The 15,253-nt window shown below is 38.5% G+C and overlaps 1 protein-coding gene and 1 long non-coding RNA gene across 3 annotated transcripts in view; one reads left to right on the forward strand and one right to left on the reverse strand.

Moving 5' to 3' along the window:
* SLC16A1 (solute carrier family 16 member 1) overlaps nt 1–15,253 on the forward strand; it is a 61,753-nt gene that overhangs the window by 8,139 nt on the left and 38,361 nt on the right. The gene's annotated exons all lie outside the window — the stretch shown is intronic.
* Nucleotides 6,509–15,253, reverse strand: part of LOC111750510 (uncharacterized) — a 72,109-nt gene continuing 63,364 nt past the window's right edge. The window contains exons 2-5 of one of the 2 annotated variants that reach the window (XR_010321494.1): nt 13,729–13,814; nt 11,446–11,521; nt 8,727–8,764; nt 6,509–7,560 (exon numbers count right to left, since the gene is read on the reverse strand). This is a non-coding gene — a long non-coding RNA (uncharacterized LOC111750510). The remainder of the gene's footprint in view (nt 7,561–8,726; nt 8,765–11,445; nt 11,522–13,728; nt 13,815–15,253) is intronic. The other variant, XR_010321493.1, reaches the window with a different exon arrangement.

The following is a 15,253-nucleotide window of genomic DNA, read 5'->3' on the forward strand; positions in this document are numbered from 1 at the left end:
TTGTCTACTATCTAGTTAGTGAGTTCCCCACTCCCTCCCTCCCCACCCTCATAACCCATCAAAGAATGTTTTCTTCTGTGTTTAAACTTTTTCTTGAGTTCTTATAATAGTGGTCTCATACAATATTTGTCCTTTGCAACTAATTTCACTCAGCATAATGCCTTCCAGATTCCTCCATCTTATGAGATGTTTCACCGATTTACCATTGTTCTAAACCTTGCGTAGTATTCCATTATGTGAATATACCATAATTTGTTTATCCATTCATCTGTTGATGGGCACCTAGGTTGTTTCCATCTTTTTGCTATTGTGAACAGTGCCGCGATGAACATGGGTGTGCGTATATCTATTCGCGTGATGGCTCTTATTTCTCTAGGATATATTCCAAGGAGTGGGATTGCTAGCTCGTATGGCAGTTTTTATTTCTAGCTTTTTAAGGAAGCACCAAGCTGATTTCCAAAGTAGTACCATTTTACATTCCCACCAGCAGTGTATAAGTGTTCCAGTCGCTCCGCAACCTCTCCAACATTTATTGTGTTTTTTGGATTAATACTAGCTTTGTTGGGGTGAGATGGTATCTCATTGTAGTTTTGATTTTCATTTCTCTAATGGCTAATGATCATGAGCATTTCCTCATGTATCTGTTAGTCACCCGAATGCCCTCTTTGGTGAAGTGCCTGTTCATATCCTTGGCCCATTTTTTTAATTGGGTTATTTGTCTTTTTGTTGTTGAGGTTTTGCAGTATCTTATAGATTTTAGAGATTAGACCCTGATCAAACATGTTGTAGCCAAAATTTTTTTCCCAGGCTGTAGGTTGTCCTTTTACTCTTTTGGTGAAGTCTTTTGATAAGCATAAGTGTTTGACTTTAGGAGCTCCCAGTTACCTAGTTTCTCTTCTGGTGTTTGTGCATTGTTAGTTATGTTTTGCATTCTGTTTATGCCGTGTATTAGGTCTCTTAGCATTGTCCCTATTTTTAGTTCCATGGTCTTTATTGTTTTAGATTTTATATTTAGGTCTTTGATCCATTTTGAGTTAGTTTTTGTACATGATGTGAGGTATGGGCCTTTTTTCATTTTTTTGCAGATGGATATCCAGTTACGTCAGCACCATTTGTTAAAGAGATTGTCTTTTCCCCATTTAATGGACTTTGGGCCTTTGTCAAATATCAGTTGCTCATAGGTGGATGAATTTGCTCATAGGTGGATGAATTTATGTCTGGATTCTCAATTCTGTTCCATTGGTCTATGCATCTGTTGTTGTACCAGTACCAGGCTGTTTTGACTACTGTAGCAGTTTAATAGGTTCTAAAATCAGGTATTGTGAAGCCTCCCACTTTGTTCTTCTTCAGTACTGCTTTACTTATCTGGGGCCTCTTCCCTTTCCATATGAAGTTGATGATTTGTTTCTCCATCTCTTTAAAAAATGTCATTGGAATTTGGATAGGGATTGCATTTGATAGCTTACTTTGGGCAGAATTGACATTTTCACAATGTTGAGTCTGCTATCCACGAGCAAAGTAAGTTTTTCCACTTACGTAGGTCTCTTTTGGTTTCATGCAGTAGCATCTTGTAGTTTTCTTTGTATAGATCTTTTATGTTCCTGGTTAGGTTTATTTGTAAGTATTTTATCTTCTTGGGGGCTATTGTAAATGGCATTGATTTGATGATTTCCTCTTCGAAGCTCTCTTTGTTGGCATAGAGAAATCCAACTGATTTTTGTATGTTTATCTTGTATCGTGATACCCTGCTGAACTCTTCTATTAGTTCCAGTAGTTTTCTTGTGGATTCTTTGGGGTTTTCTGTGTATAAGATCATATCATCTGCAAATAGGAATACTTTTACTTCTTCCTTACCAATTTGGATGCCCTTTTTCTTTCCTTATTGCTCTGGCTAGGACCTCCAGCACAATGTTGAGTAAGAGTGATGATAAAGGGCATCCTTGTCTGGTTCCTGTTCTCAAGGGGAATCCTTTCAGACTCTCTCCATTTAGGATGATGTTGGCTGTTGGCTTTGTATAACCAAAAACCTAACCAAACCCAGTGCCATCGAGTCAATTCCGACTCATAGTGACCCTATAGGACAGAGTAGAGCTGCTGCGTAGAATTTCCAGGGAGCGCCTGGCGGATTTGAACTGCCAACTCTTTGGTTAGCAGCCATAGCACTTTACCACTATGCCACCAGGGTTTCCTGGCTTTGTATCAATGCCCTTTATTATGTTGAGGAACTTCCCTCCTATTCCAGTTTTGCTGAGAGCTTTTATCATGAATAGGTGTTGGACTTTGTCAAATGCCTTTCCTGCATCAGTCGATAAGATCATGTGGTTCTTTTGTTTTATTTATGCAATGGTTTTTCTAATATTGAACCATCCCTGCATACCAAGTATGAATCCCACTTGGTCGTGGTGAATTATTTTTTTGATATGTTGTTGAATTCTATTGGTTAGAATTTTGTTGAGTTTCGTGTCTATGTTTAGGAGGGATATTGGTCTGTAATTTTCTTTTTCTGTGGTGTCCTCACCTGGTTTTGGTATCAGGGTTATGCTGGCTTCATAGAATGAGTTCAGAGTATTCCATCCTTTTTTGCGCTCTGAAATACCTTTACTAGTACTGGTGTTAACTCTTCTCTGAAAGTTTGATAGAATTCTCCAGTGAATCCAGGGCCAGAATTTTTTTTTGTTGGGAGTTTTTTAATTACTTCTTCAATCTCTTCTTTTGCTATAGGTTTATTTAGTTGTTCTACCTCTGTTTCTGTTAGTTTAGGTAGGTAGTGTGTTTCTGGAAAATTGTCTGTTTCTTCTAAGTTTTCAAATTTGTTGGAGTACAGTTTTTCATAGTATTGTGTTATGATTGTTTTTAATTTCATTTGGGTCTGTTGTAATACCACCTATCTCATTTCTTATTTGGGTTATCCTCTCCTGTTTTTCTTTTGTCATTTTGACCAATGGTTTATTGATTTTGTTGATCTTTTCAAAGAAGCAGCTTTTGGTGTTGTTAACTCTTTGAATTGTTTTTCTGTTCTGTGTTTCATTTATTTCTGTTCTAATTTTTATTATTTGTTTCTTCTGGTGCCCATAGGCTTCTTTTACTGCTCTTTCTATTTGTTCGAGTTGTAGGGATAATTCTTTGATTTTGGCCAGTTCTTTTTGGATATGTGCATTTATTGCTATAAATTGACCTCGGAGCACTGCTTTTGCTGGGTCCCAGAGATTCTGGTAGGATGTGTTTTCATTCTCATTTGATTCTGTGAATTTCTTTATTCCATCCTTGATTTCTTCTCTAACCCAGTAGTTTTTGAGCAAGGTATTGTTCAGTTTTCAAGTATCTGATTTTTTTTTTTCTTGCTTATTGTATTATTGATTTCTACTTTTGTGGCTTTATGGTTAGAAAAGATGTTTTGTAATATTTCAGTGTTTTGAGTTCTTTTAAGGCTTGCTTTATGGCCTGATATGTGGTCTGTTCTGGAGAATGTTCTATGTGCATTGAGAAAAGAAAGTATACTTGGCTGCTGTCGGGTGGAGTGTTCTGTATATGTCTGTGAGGTCAAGTTGGTTGATTGTGGCATTTAGATCTTGTGTGTCTTTATTGAGCTTCTTTCTGGATGTTCTGTCCTTCACCAAAAGTAGTGTGCTAAAGTCTCCTACTGTTATTATGGAGGTGTCTGTTTCTCTTTTCAGTGCTGTTAGTTTTCTGTATTTTGGAGCCCTGTCATTAGGTACATAAATATTTATTACGGTCATTTCCTCCTAGTGTATTGACCATTTAATCATTATATAGTGTCCTTCCTTAACCTTTGTGGTGGATTTTGCTTTAAAGTCTTTTGTCAGAGATTAATATTGACACTCCTGCTCTTTTTTGATTGTTGTTTGCTTGATATATTTTTTTCCGCCCTTTGAGTTTTAGTTTGTATTGTGTCTTTAGTTTGAGTCTAAAGTATGTCTCTTATAGGCAGCATACAGACAGATTGTATTTTTGTATTCATTCTGCCACACTCTGTCTCTTTGTTGATTCATTTAGTCCATTTACATTCAGCGTAATTATGGATGTGAATTTAGTGCTGCCATTTTGATGTATTTGTGTGTGTTTTGTTAACAGTTTCTCTGTTCTACTTAATTTTTTGTGCCAAGTTGTTTTTCTTTATGTATTTTCTTTTCATCTGTTTCATTGTTGTTGATTTTGTATTTGCTGAGTCTTTGTTTTTCTAATTTTTTATTTTCTTGTGGATTGTTATATCCTTTGTGGTTACCTTAATTTACCTCTGTTTTTCTAAGTTTAGATCAATCTTTTATTTTGTGATATCACCTTGACTTCCTGTCCATACGAAAGTTCTATGACTACAATATTTAGTCCCTCCTTTTTGTTTTAATGTTGTCATCTTTTACGTATTGACGTTTCTATTTCCCTGTTTTCAGTGTTTGAGCTTTGATTTATTTTTGTGACTTCTCTATCTGGGTTGATATCTGGTTGTTCTGTCCTCTGTTCTAGTCTTGGGTTGTATTTATCTGATGTTATTGATTTTCTAACTGGAGAACTCCCTTTCGTGTTTCTTGTAATTTTGGTTTGGTTTTTGCAAATTCCCTAAACTTTCTGTTTATCTGGAAATGCCCTAATTTTGCCATCATATTAGAGAGACACTTTTGCTAGATATGTCATTCTTGGCTGGCATTTTTCCTTTAGGCTTTATATAGGACTCGACGGCACTGGGTTTATATAGGTTATCCTATGACTTACTTGCCTGCATGGTTTCTGCTGAGTAGTCAGAGCTTAGTCTTATTACGTCTCCTTGTAGACGACTTTTCATTTAGCCCTGGCAGCTCTTAAAATTCTCTCTTGATCTTTGGTTTTGGCAAATTTGATTATATCTTGGAGACTTTCTTTTTGGATCTACCCTGTGTGAGGTTTGATGAGCTTCTTGGATGGATATCTTCTCATCTATCACAATATCAGAGAGGTTTTCTGCCAACAAATCTTCAACAATTCTCTCTGTATTGTCTGTTATCCCCCTTATTCTCGTACTCCAGTCACTTGTAGGTTATTCCTCTTGATAGAGTCCCACATAATTCTTAGGGTTTCTTCATTTTTAAAAATTCTTTTATCTGATTTTTCCTCAAATAAATTGGTGTTAAGTGCTTTATCTTCCATCTCACTAATTCTGACTTCCATTACCTCAGTTCTGTTCCTGTGACTTTCTATTGAGTTGTCTAATTCTGAAATTTTATTGTTAATCATTTGGATTTCTGTTTTCTGTCTTTCTGTGGATTCTTGCAGCCTGTTAAATTTGTCCTTATGCTCTTGTACAACCTTCTTAAGTTCCTCTGTTGCTATGTGTGTTCCTTGGCTTGTTCTGCGTTTTGCTTGATCTCCTTCCTGATCTCTCGAAGAGCTCTGTATATTAATCTTTTGAATCTACCTTCAGTAATTGTAACAGTTTCTCTTCCTCTGGGAGATTTCTTGCCTCTTTGTTTTGGTTGCTTGCTGAAGCCATCATGGTCTGCCTCTTTATGTGATTTGATATTGCCTTTTGTCTCCGAGCCATCTATAAGCTATTATATTTATTTATGTTTGCTTACTGTGTCCTGGCTTCTTATTTTGTTTTTATACACACAGATAAACTGGTTGTGTGAGCTGCTTTGATTATTGGCATCTTTGAAGCTCTCACATCCTGCCACCAGATGGTTAGAGCTGTTACTAGGTATGTGAGCCCAGGAGTCCATTTACTTTCATTGTGTGGATTCAGCTCAGGTGTCCAGGTCATCGGTCACTCAGTGTGTGGTGCAGGCTCTCACCTACAGTCCTAGACAGGCAGGGCTACTTAGGGGTGATTGGAGTAGGCACAGGTATCTGGCTGTAGTAGGGGGTTATGTGCTGAGCAAGGTAGGGGGCTGATGGCTGCCCCAGAGTGCCTGGGTGGAAGACATGTCCCAGTTCCCTAGAGCGTAGACTTTGGGCACCCAGTGCTGTTGGCTGTAAGGACTGGGAGGCACCAGTTATTCTGGAGCCCCTGTCATGGGTGGCTAGGCGGAGTGGGTGGAGCCACTAGTCCCCAGGGCTCTGATGTGGGTAGGTGAGGACCCTGCTTAATGGACAGGGCAGTGTCAAATGTCACAAATCTGCCACTCCCCCTTAGCTTTTGCCGTTGAAAATAGACTTCATGTATATACCCTGTTGTACTTTGCTAGTGAGGGCCTGTGCTGTTGAAATGGGCCCACACAGGTCTAGGCAGGGGTGAAAGGCATTCAAAATCCATGGACTCTTTATGCCTGTACTTAGGCAAAGGGGCTGTGCCTGACCTGAGTTCCCAGCTTAGCAGAGCTGGCAGATTATTTAATCCTATTTGTTAATCTGTTCCCTCTCCAAAGCTGGGAGGATGGGTTGGGGCATGCAAGGGTCCCACTTCTGGCCCAGGGGGTGCAGCAATCACTGAAGCCAGACTGGGCTGGAGCAGATTGGGAAGAGGGTGGGTAAGTGGAAGAGAGGTACTTCCGGGGAGGGGGGGGGGGGTTTTATCCTTTGCAGTAGGTTAGATGCTTGCACTTAAGTTTCACAGACTCAGTGTCGCTTCTCCCTGATTCCAGAGCCTTGTGTAGACTTTCCACCGCTCGGTTTCTCCCCATGTGGAAAACACGTCCTGGGTGCTACTGCTTCCCTCAGCCCACACGCATTGCCTGATCCAGCCTGCAGGGTGCTGGCCAGGTCAGATCTGACAAATCCGTGCTGCTTCTGAACTGTCTCTCCCTCCCCCTGCCGCTCAGTCCAACTCCTCAACTTTGTCTTTGATGTTCAGGGCTTCTAGATGGTCATATATAATTTATTCACTTGTTTATTGGGTCTTTGTTTTAAGAGAGACCACAGGAAGCATCTGACTACTCCACCATCTTGGCCCTGCCTCTGTTAAATCATATCTTAATAAAGCTGCTATAAAAAAATCATAACCACATATAAAATGGGATTAGTAGTAATAGTGTATTCAGAGCCTGTCTAACTTCAGGGGGGATAATGTGAATCAAGATCAGTCCAAGGCTGATCCCTGTGAGGTAGAGGTCAGACATACCTCCACTGTCCAACCTTTTTTTACCAATTCTGATACCGGCCGTCCCTCCCACGGCACTCTCTACTTCTCTTCTGGGTTTGATAATTCATTACAGTGGCTACACACAACTCACAGACCATACTTACAGTTAAGTGGTTTATTAAGGATGTAATGGTACAACTTGGGATCAGGATCAACAGGCTACAACTCAGGATCCGGAGCCATGTAGGCAGTGTCCCTTCTTCAGTACAGGACAGCATTCTCAGCTCCTCTTGGTCACACAGGCCTCCTCTGGACCCCTTGATGACAGGCTCCTCTTTGTCCTGCCTCTGTTGCTATTGGCTCTGCCACTGGGCCCCTTCTTGACCTGTCGTCATCTTCAGCATTATAGGCCTTGATCCATGTTACAGCCCTTGTAGGAGGTTCCTTGCGCTCCCTTTCTGTTTCTTCACTCCTCTCTCTTCCTCCCTTCTGCTGCTGCTTGTTGCTTCTCTTCCTGCTTCTTTCTGTCTCTAAAAAACCTCTGTGGGGTGCTGCATGTATACACAAACTCTGTGTCAATTTCATGGCATGGCCACCAGGACCGCAAACTGACGAATCCCCTTTCACTAGGCCCTAGACACTTCATTTGCATAGTAGGCTACAGGCACTTCTTTTGCATTGTCTATTGACCAGAACCTACAAAGTGTATACCAATCAGGGCAGGCTGCAGCCCAGGACCAGACAAAAAGTACCAAACCATAAATTGTTTATAGCTTACACAGGAAATACCAATCAACCTGGACAAAAGTAACAAATCCTCTGGAGTAGAAAACTAGGGCAAAAGCAACCCCTCAGAGCTTAGGGGGAAAATTTCTCAAGCTGTTTTCCCAAAGAACCAAGGCAAAAGGCCACATAAAGGAACTCATTTCACCACACCACAGTTAAAAAAAAAAAAAAAAAAATCCAGCCTGTTGCCATCGAGTCAATTCCAACTCATAGTGACTCTGTAGGACAGACTAGAACTGCCCTGTAGGGTTTCCTAGGCTGTCAACCAAAATCCTTTGAAGGCAAAGCTTCCAACTTCCCTTTCTTCTCTACTGCTCAAACATTCGTAGGTTTTATAAAAATGTGAAACTGGTCTATATTTGGAAACATGCCCAAGCAAGAAATAAATTAACATGTGAAAGGGGACAGGACTTGGTCTCAGTATAGAAAATAGCCAGGTTTTCAATCTTGGAAGAAGGCAAAAATAAGTATTGAAGAAGACAAAATCTGCTGGTATAGTAATAGCTCAGAAAGTGAGACTGGATCAGATTTATGTGCCGAAAGTTGATTTCAGTATTTTTTTTTTTCTTCTTTTTAAAAAAACAAATACTTGTCTGTTTCTGACTGTAGAGGACACTAGGTATAGAAAACATGGCATCACTGGAGGGTGTTTTTTTCTGGTTTCATATTTATCTGTACTTCTCAAAAACTGGGAAAACCAAATTGCTTAAAATTCATCAAATGCTAACTGTATTTGGTCATGGGGGATAATTTTAAGAAATAGGAAGAACAGCCTCTCCTTAATAACTCAAAATCTAAAAGCACACACCCAAAGTAATTAGGAGATTGTTACTTACTTACAAGGGAATAAATAAATGTACAGCCTGTTATCTTAGAGCTTCCGAAGTGTTATACAAAAAACTTTGAGTAAGATGGCATAGGTGTACCTTACCAGGGAACAGTATTGATATTGATGGGCTGGAGCAGAACCTTTGTGAGATAAAATTAGAATTATGGAAATATCCGTTAATGAAAGAGAATGCTTCTTTTGTATCACATCAGTTTGGAAATTCAGAATAAAATTGTACCATCTTTCTGCTCTAGTTTGCTTCTGGCTTGATCTTTAGGACTAAGGTATCCTAATGCAAGGGCACCCTTTGATGGCCTAAACTTCCTGCAGAATCATGCAATTGACTTTCTTCTTTGCTTACTTACAGCTTAGATTACCTGAAGCATTATTACATTATGAGCTATGCATAAATTCTTTAAAAGTCCCTTGCCTTACCCTCCTCTACTTGCAGCTCTTTCACATTAAACCTTATCAGATTATCTCTTTATTTCCCCTTCTGTATTTCCTCTTTGACTTGTGAAACCAAAAACAAAAATTCTCAGTCTCTGCTAATAAGTGAGAAGTGCTAATTACACAAATGTATCAAGGAAAAGTAAACTTGTAAGTATACATTTTAATGTGACTGATATAATAAAGAATTGGTTCTATTAACTGCTCTTAAAGCATTGAAATCCACAGAAGTAATTTTCATGGTCTGGACAGCCCCATCTGCCTCTGCACTTCATATAAGTGAGTGCACTTATCCTTAAGCCCCAGCGTTAAAGAGAAGTAGACATACTTCATGGTTTTTGTTTTGGATAATTATTGTTTTCTACAATTTATTATAGCTGTATAATATTTTAGCTTTTCTAAGGCATGATTAAAGGAGCCCTGGTGGTGCAGTGGTTAAGTGCTCAGCTGTTAACCAAATGGTTGGCAGCTCAAACCCACCAGCTGCTCTGCGGGAGAAAGATGTAGACATCTGTTTCCATAAAGATCACAGCCTTGGAAACCCTATGGGGCAGTTCTACTCTGTCCTGTAGGGTCACTATGAGTTGGAGTTGATTTGATGGCAGTAGGTTTGGCTTTTTTTTTTTTTTTTAAGGCATAACCTTGAAGAGTAGTCTAGGATTGTGATCACATTGAGGTGGAAGTTGGGGATTTACAGTGAAAAGTAAAGATGAATTTGCCACTACTTATTTACCAAGTGTTCAACTTTTATCTAAAAATCTTACTACTCAGCCCTCAATAGCCTACAACCTAAGTGTTCAACAATAGGCAATTATTTCCAAAGAGTAGGTTACTACTACTTAAAAATAATATTGTAGAATTAGACACATATAAAAATTATTTCTGATTTTTTTTTTTTAGGCTCTCCTCTTTTTTTTTTTTTAATTAACTTTTATTAAGCTTCAAGTGAACGTTTACAAATCCAATCAGTCTGTCACATATAAGTTTACATACATCTTACTCCATACTCCCACTTGCTCTCCCCCTATTGAGTCAGCCCTTTCAGTCTCTCCTTTCGTGACAATTTTGCCAGGTTCCCTCTCTCTCTATCCTCCCATCCCCCCTCCAGACAAGAGTTGCCAACACACTCTCAAGTGTCCCCCTGATATAATTAGCTCACTCTTCATCAGCATCTCTCTCCCACCCGCTGACCAGTCCCTTTCAGGTCTGATGAGTTGTCTTCAGGAATGGTTCCTGTCCTGTGCCAACAGATGGTCTGGGGAGCATGGCCGCCGGGATTCCTCTAGTCTCAGTCAGACCATTAAGTATGGTCTTTTTATGAGAATTTGGGGTCTGCATCCCACTGATCTCCTGTTCCCTCAGGAGTTAGGCTCTCCTCTTTTATTGTTGAAAATATACACAGCAAAACAGACAACTACAACAATTTCTAAATGTACAATTCAGTGATATTGATTACATTCTTCAAGTTGTACAACCATTCTCACCCTCCTTTTCTGAATTGTTCCTTCCCCGTTGACAACTCACTGCCCCCAAGCTTCATATCTGACCTTTTGAATTGCTGTTGTCAATTTGATCCTGTTTAGATAGTTCTTTAAAGAGCATAATGCTTAAGGCTGATACTCTTTATTAAGTAAGTTAAACTGTTGTTTGGTTTAAAGAAGGCTTCAGAGAATATTTTTGGTTTAAGGTTTAAAGATTATCTCGGGGCAATAATTTCAGGGATTCTTCTACTCTTACTGGCTCCAGAAAGCCAATTTGAAATTCTGTTCCACATTTATCACCCTTTTGTGTTTCTGAAAGTCAATTAAAAATCAGGCTGTAAAGCATATAGTATACTCCCATGTTTACATATGGCTGTCTTAGAAGAAAGGTTCCTGGGTGGTACAAATGGTTTGCGTCAGGCTACTAACTAAAAGGTTGGTAGCTCAAATCCACCCAGTGGTGCCGTGGATTCTTTCATAAGATCACAGCTATCGAAAACCCTATGGAGCACAGTTCTGCTCTGAAACACATAGGGTTGCCATGAGTCAGAATCAGCTCAACGGCAACAGGTTCCTAGAAGGAAGTCCAAGAGAATTTATACCAAAATGTTAATAACTTATGTGAGGATGGTAGGGTGACAAGTAAATTTTATTTTCTAGCCACATATTTTATCTCCTAATTTTTCTGTAATTAGCATGTATAACTTGTCATCTTTTAAAACCTTGCTACTTTGTGTTTTCTTTATTATAAAGTAATACACATTCATTGGAACAAGTCAAACAGCATAAGCACATGGAAAGAGGATATTCCCTTCCTACCCTCCAAACAAATGTAAAGTTTTATGTATACTTATCAGAGCATATTAATTCAGCTGATTTAATTTGCTTACCTGTTTGTTTTTCTTTCCCAGAATCTAAGATCCATGAGGGCAGGGTCCATGTCTGTCTTGTTGACTGCTTTCTCTCCTGACATTTACATATTGTTGAACAAATGGCAAAAATAGTTTGGTGTGGATCTTGATACACTTTTTTAAAAAATGATTTTACAGTCAGATGTTATTTTTAAAAATCCTGAGTGCAAAAATAATCAAATGAAATTTCATGATTTAGGACATTGGTGGTTGTTCTACTTTGGGCTTTGTGATCCAAAAATTTGCTTTTTGTATGAATATTAGCTAACAATGTACGTCTTTATTACTTTAATGTGATGATAAAAACTAACCCTTGTTCCTTGAGATTGTAGGGCTCATAAAGAAAGTTATCACACTGTGCCTGGACAGTAGAAAAGGGTAAAGTGACAAAAGAAGGCAGTGTGACACTTAGGAAGTTATGTATAGACAAGAATAAGAATTAGTCAATTTATAGCAATAGATGCACACATCAAAAAAGAAGAGACAAAATCAAAACATTACTACACAACTCAAACAAATAGAAAGAGAACAGCAAAAGAAACCCACAGCTACCAGAAGAAGGAAAATAATAAAGTTCAGAGCAGAAATAAATGAAATAGAGAATAGAAAAACAATAGAAAGAATCAACAAAACCAAAAGTTGGTTCTTTGAAAGGATCAACAAAATCGACAAACCATTGGTCAAATTGACAAATGAAAAACAGGAGAGGACGCAAATAACCCAAATAAGAAATGAAATGAGGGGCATTACAACAGACCCAACTGAAGTAAAAAGGATCATAACAGAATACTACAAAAAACTATATTCCAACAAATTTGAAAACCCAGAGGAAATGGACAAATTTCTAGAAACACAGTATCTACCCAGACTAACGCAAAATGATGTTGAAAATCTGAACAGACCCATAACAAGAGAAGAGATTGAAAAGGTAATTAAAAAAAAAAATTTCCAACAAAAAAAGCCCTGGCCCAGATGGTTTCACTGGAGACTTCTACCAAACATTCAGAGAAGAGCTTACACTAGTACTATGCAAACTATTTCAGAACATATAAATGGAAGGGATACATCTAGATTCATTCTATGAAGCCAGGGTAACCCTGATAACAAAACCAGGCAAAGACACCACAAAAAAGAAAATTACACACCAATATCTCTTAAGGATATAGATGCAAAAATTCTCAAAATTCTAGTCAGTAGAATTCAGCATCATATCAAAAAACACTACACCACAACCAAGTGGGATTCATACCAGGTATGCAAGGATGGTTCAACATTAGAAAATCAACATAATCCACCACTTAAATGAAAGAAAAAAAAATCACATGATCATCTCAGTCAATGCAGAAAAGGCGTTTGACAAAGTCCAACACCCATTCCTGATGAAAACTCTCAATAAAATAGGTATAGGAGGGTAATTCATCAACATAATACAGGGAATCTATACAAAACCAATATCCAACAACATTCTTAATGGAGAGAGGCTAAAAACATTCCCCTTAAGAACGGAACAAGACTAGGATGCCATTTATCACTGCTCCTATTTAACATTGTGTTGGAAGTCCTAGCTAGAGCAATAAGGCAAGAAAAAGAAGTAAAGGGCATCCAGATTGGCAAGGAAGAAGTAAAACTGTCCCTATTTGTGGATAATATGGTACTATATGTAGAAAACCCAAAAGACTCCATGAGGAAATTACTGAAACTAATAGATTCAGCAGAGTAGCAGGATACAAGATAAACATACAAAAATCAGTTGGTTTCCTATACACCAATAAAGAGAATGACAAAAAAGAAGTTAGGAAAACAATACCATTTATAGTAGCCCCTAAGAAAATAGTAATAAGTCTAACCAGGGATGTAAAAGATCTATATAAAGAAAACTACAAAACACTACTGCAAGAAACCAAAAGAGATTTACATAAATGGAAAAACATACCATGCTCATGAATAGGTAGCCTCAACATTGTGAAAATGACATTTCTACCCAAAGCTATTTACAAATACAATGCAATCCCGACCCAAATACAAACATTTCTTAAAGTGATGGAAAAACTAATCATTAACTTTATGTGGAAAGGGAAGAGGCCCTGGATAAGAAAATCACTACTGAAGAAGAATAAAGTAGGAAGATGCACACTACCTGACCTCAGAGCCTGCTATACAGCTATGGTAGTCAAAAGAACCTAGTATTTGTACAATGACAGACAAATTGACCAGTGGAACAGAATTGAGAACCCAGATGTAAATCCACCCACCCATGGTTACCTGATCTTCTACAGGGGTCCAAAGTTCATCAAATGGGGAAAAGACAGTCTTTTTAACGAATGGTGCTGGCAAAACTGGATGTCCATCTGAAAAAAATGAAACAGGACCTATAGCTCACATCATACACAAAAACTAATTCAAAAGGGATCAAAGACCTAAATATAAAACCAAAAACCATAAAGATCATAGGAGAAAAAATAGGATCAACACTAGAGGCCCTAATATACAGAATTAACAGTATACAAACCATAACTAATGATACACCAACACCAGAATATAGGCTAGAAAACTGGGATCTTCTAAAAATTAAACATGCTCATCAAAAGACTTCACCAAAAGAGTAAAAAGAGAACATACAGACTTGGAAAAAAAAATTGGCTCTGAAAAATCCAACAAAGTTCTAATCTCTAAAATTTATAGGAAATTCCAACACCTCTACAAGAACAACAACAAAAAAAGATAGATAATCCAATTAAAAAGTGGGCACAGGAAATGAGCAGACATTTCACCAAAGAAGGCATGCAAGTGGCTAACAGACACGTGAGGAAATGCTTGCAATCACTAGCTGTTAGAGAAATGCAAATAAAAACTGCAATGATATACCATACCACCCTGGCATTACTGGCATGAATCAAAAAATCAGAAAAGAAATGTTGGAGAAGTTGCAGGAGGATTGGAACTCTGCACTGCTGGTGGGAATGCAAGATGGAACAACCATTTTGGAAAAAGCTATGGTGCTTCCTTTAAGCTAGAAATTGAAATACCATGTGATCCAGCATTTCCGGTCCTAGGAATATATCCTAGAGAAATAAGAGCTATCACATGAATAGACATATGCATACCTATGTTCATTGCAGTAGTGAAAAGATGGAAACAGCCTAGATGTCCATTAACAGATGAATGGATAAACTATGGAACATACACACAATGGAGCACTACACAACAATAAAGAACAATGATGAACATGCTAAGCATCTCACAACGTGGATGAATCTGGAAGGTGTTATGCTGAGTGAAATAAGTCAGTCACAGAAGGACAAATATTGTATAAGACCACTACTGTAAAAACTCATGGAAAGGTTTACACAGATACACACAAAAAAACAATCTTTGATGGTTACCAGGGACAGGAGGGGTGGGGATGGAAAAAACACTAGACAATAGATAAAGTGGTAACTTTGGTAAAGGTTAAGACAGTACACAGTCCTGGGGAAGTCAGCACAGCTTGTCCAAGGCAAAGTCAGGAAAGCTCCATAGAAACATCCAAACTCCCTGAGGCCGAGGGCTCAGGAGGCCATGGTCTTGGGGAACATCTAGCTCAATTGGCATAATGTAAGAAAATGTTTTACATTCTACTTTAGTGAGTAGCGTCTGGGGTCTTAAAAGCCTGTGAGCAGCCATCTAGGATACTCCCCTGGTCTCACCCCTTCGGGAGCAAGAAAGAATGAAGAAAACTAAAGACACAAGGGAAAGATTAGTCCGAAACACTAATGGACCACATCTACCATGGCCTCCACCAGACTGA

The sequence above is a fragment of the Loxodonta africana genome, chromosome 3 (assembly GCF_030014295.1).
Source record: "Loxodonta africana isolate mLoxAfr1 chromosome 3, mLoxAfr1.hap2, whole genome shotgun sequence".
Classification (NCBI taxonomy): Eukaryota; Metazoa; Chordata; class Mammalia; order Proboscidea; family Elephantidae; genus Loxodonta; species Loxodonta africana.